This window comes from Epinephelus moara, chromosome 14 (genome assembly GCF_006386435.1).
Source record: "Epinephelus moara isolate mb chromosome 14, YSFRI_EMoa_1.0, whole genome shotgun sequence".
Taxonomy (NCBI): Eukaryota; Metazoa; Chordata; class Actinopteri; order Perciformes; family Serranidae; genus Epinephelus; species Epinephelus moara.
In genome coordinates this window covers 14,099,465-14,104,249 of record NC_065519.1, presented here as the reverse complement: position 1 = coordinate 14,104,249, position 4,785 = coordinate 14,099,465, and positions in this window count along the sequence as shown.

Here is a 4,785-nt window from a genome sequence, read left to right as displayed (position 1 = left end):
TACTATGACTTTTTTTCATGGTTTTGGACGACACTATACTATGACTTTTTTTCATGGTTTTGGACGACATACTATACTATGACTTTTTTTTCATTGTTTTGTACAACATACTATACAATGACTTTTTTTCATGATTTGGGACGACATACTATACTATGCCTTTTTTCAGGATTTGGGATGACATACTATACTATCACATTTTTTCATGATTTGGGACAGCATACTATACTATGACTTTTTTTTCATGGTTCTGGACAACATACTATACTATGACTTTTTTTTCATGGTTTTGGACGACATACTATACTCTGACTTTTTTTCATGGTTTTGGACGACATACTATACTATGACTTTTTTTCATGGTTTTGGATGACATACTATACTATGACTTTTTTTTCATGGTTTTGGACGACATACTATACTTTTATTTTTTTTAATGGTTTTGGATGACATACTATACTATGACGTTTTTCATGGTTTTGGACGACATGCTATATACTTTGACTTTTTTTCATGGTTTTGGATGACATATTATACTATGACGTTTTTCATGGTTTTGGACGACATGCTATATACTTTGACTTTTTTTCATGGTTTTGGACGACATACTATACTATCACTTTTTTTCATGATTTGGGCTGACATAATATACTATGAATTTTTTTTCATGGTTTTGGACGACATAGTATACTATGACTTTTTTTCATGATTTGGGCTGACATACTATACTATGCCATTTTTCGACATACTATACTATGACTTTTTTTTTCGACATGCTACATTATGACTTTTATTGCACCTTTTTTCGACATACTACATCATGACTTTTTCTGATATACTACGCTGTGACTTTTTTTTTAGCAGTTTTTGAAATACTATACTGTGACCTTCTTTCCACTTTTCATGACATATTATACTATGACTTTTTTGCAATTTTTTTTGACATACTACACCATGACTTTTTGTCGACATATTATGCTATGATTTGTTTTGCACGATTTTCAACATACCATACTGACTTTTTTTCCACTTTTTTCGACAAGCTATACTATGACTTCTTTGGAGATACTATACTATGAGTTTTTTGCACTTTTTTCGATCAGTTATACTATGATTTTTTTTGACATACTACTCTATGAATTTGTTTGCACTTTTTTTGACACACTATACTATGACTTTTTTCAACATACAATACTATGACGTTTTTAGAACTCTTTCCCACATACTATACTATGACTTTTTTAGCACTTTTTTTTTTTTTTTACATACTATACTATCATGTAAATTGCACTTCTTTTGACATACTCTACTATGAAATTCTTTGCTGTTTTTTAAACATACTATACTGTGACTTTTGTTTTACACTTTTTTTCGACATGCTATACTATGATTTTTTTAGACATACTGTACTATGACTTTTATAGCACTTTTTTCAACATACTATACTATGACTTTTTGACATACTATAGTATGACTTTTTTGCACTTTTTTCGACAAGCCATAGTATGACTTTTCTCGACATACTATACTATGACTTTTTTGCACTCTTTTCGAGAAGCCATACTATGACTTTTCTCGACATACTATACTATGACTTTTTTGCACTTTTTTCGACAAGCCATACAATGACTTTTTTAGCAGTTTCTTTTTAACATACTATACTATGACTTTAATTGCACTTTTTTCGACATCGTATACTATGACATTTTTTGCTGTTTTTTTGACATACTATATAGTGACTTTTTTCGACATACTATACGATGACCTCTTTTGCACTTTTTTTCTACATAATATACTATGACTTTTTATGACATTTTATATTATGAATTTTTTGCACTTTTTTCAACATAATACACTATGACTTTTTTTGCACTTTTTTTGACACACTATACTATGACGTTTTTAGCAGTTTTTTTTCAACATCTTATACCATGAGTTTTTTGGACATACTATAATATGTCTTCAATTGCACTTTTTTCAACATACTATACTATGACTTTTTTTTAAATCAGTTTTTTATATACTATACTGTTTTTTGCACCTTTTTGTGACATACTTTTTAGTGAGTTCTTTCGACATACTATACGATGACATTTTGCAGTTTTCTACAAGTTATACTATGACTTCTTTAAAATACTATACTGTGATTGTTTTTTGCACTTTTTTCGACATACTATACTGTGACTTTTTTGCACTTTTTTCACATACTATACTATGACTTTTTTTTAAATCAGTTTTTTATATACTATACTGTTTTTTGCACCTTTTTGTGACATACTTTTTAGTGAGTTCTTTCGACATACTATACGATGACATTTTGCAGTTTTCTACAAGTTATACTATGACTTCTTTAAAATACTATACTGTGATTGTTTTTTGCACTTTTTTCGACATACTATACTGTGACTTTTTTGCACTTTTTTTTAACATACTATACTATCCTTTTTTTCGATATACTATACTATGACTGTTTTTCTGCATACTATACTATGACTTTTTTTTTTCTTTACATTTTTTCGACAAGCTATACTATGATTTTTTTTAGACTTACTATACAATGACTTTTTCAGCCCTTTTTTTTGACATACTTTACTGACTTTTTTGACATACTATACCATGACTTGTTTTGCACTTGCACTTTTTTTTTCAAAACACTGACGTTTTTTAGCAGTTTTTTCAACATACTATACCATGAGTTTTTTCGACATACTATACTATGACTTTTTTAGCACTTTTTTACATACTATACTATGACTTTAATTGCACTTTTTTCGACGTAATATACTATAGCTTTTTTTTTTAATCAGTTTTTTTATATGCTATAGTTTGAGATTTTTGCACCTTTTTTCATCATATAGTATATTGTGACTTTTTTCGACATACTATACGATGAAGTTTTTTGCACTTTTTTTCTACATAATATCCTATCACTTTTTATGACATTTTACATCATGGCTATGACTTTGTTTTTTTTTTTTTTTANACAGTTATGTTTACACTCATTCTGTTTGTTTGTAGGGATGCACAACATCCTGAAATATATGCACATATATTAGTTAGCAACAAATCTATAATAGCCTTGATGTAGTGATCCTGAATATGAAAAGTGGCTCATCTTACCCCGGTCTCCCCTACCATGAGTTTTCTTGACATACTATACTATGACTTTTTTAGCACTTTTTTTTACAAACTATACTATGACTTTAATTGCACTTTTTTCGACATACTATGTTATGACATTTTTTTGCCGTTTTTTTCGACATACTATACTATGACTTTTTTTTGCAGGTTTTTTTATATACTATTAGTTCTTTGCACCTTTTCATCACATACTATATTGTGACCTTTTTCGATATACTATACGATGACCGTTTTTGCACTTTTTTTCTATGTAATATCCTATCACTTTTTATGACATTTTACATTATGAATTTTTTGCACTTTTTTCAACATACTATACTATGACTTTTTTATTTTTATTTTTATTTTTTTACACTTTTTTCAACATACTATACTATGACTTTTTTGACATACTATACTATGAATTTTTTTGGACTTTTTTCGACAAGCTATACTATGACTTTATCGACATACTATACTATGACTTTTTTGGACTTTTTTCAACATACTATACTATGACTTTTTTCAACATACTATACTATGAGATTTTTCGACATATTTTACTGATTTTTTGCACTTTTTGTGACACTCTATATTATGTCTTTTTTCAACATACTATACTATCATGTTTTTAGTAGTTTTTTCAACATACTTTACCATGAGTTTTCTCGACATACTATACTATGACTTTTTTAGCACTTTTCTTTTACAAACTATACTATGACTTTAATTGCACTTTTTTCGACATACTATACTATGGCTTTTTTTCCAGGTTTTTTTTTTACATACTATACTGTTAGTTTTTTGCACCTTTTTATCACATACTATATTGTGACTTTTTTCGATATACTATACGATAATCGTTTCTGCACTTTTTTTCTACGTAATATCCTGACTTTTTATGACATTTTACATTATGATTTTTTGCACTTTTTTCGACATAATATACTGTGATTTTTTTTTTGCAATTTTTTCGACACTCTATACTATGTCTTTTTTAGTAGTTCTTTCAACATACTATAGGGGAGACTGGGGTAAGTTGAGCCAAAGGGTAAATTGAGCCACCCCTTGTTGCTCGGAAACCATAAATAAAATTGAGCATGTGACCAAATATTTAGGAGGAAGGCATCATTTTATGGAGTCTGTGAAGGTAAGAACCACATGGGTTTAGTGGTTAGAGATTTATGTCCAAAACAGCATTTTTCACTCATAAAAGTGAGTTTAGTCTATCATAAGTTTCATGGGGATTGTGTTTAGACCAAAATAGATCATTTTTAATTTGTTTTATACATCAATTGTGGTATCTATTAACTACAAAATTAGGTAGTACAGCTAGCATGAAAGTGCACCGTTTTAGCTGTGGGGGCTAATAAAGTCAATATGGTAGCTATGGGGTAAGTTGAGCAATTTGAACAGGGGTAAGTTGAGCCGTAAGTTTCTGAGAAGAGGCAAAGCTGGATATGGTAAACCAAGCTTTACTTTCAAGAAGAAAGATGAGGGATTCTTCCCAAGAAGCGATGTAATCGCAAAACTCCCCAAACCTCAGAGTCCCAGCAGTTTGTATTCCCCTGCAACCTGGACAGGTGGGATATTGAGTAAAGGGGCAGGTGGGATATGGATGGAAGGAGGGAGGGGGGTGGATGGAACGAGAGTAAGATGGAGGGA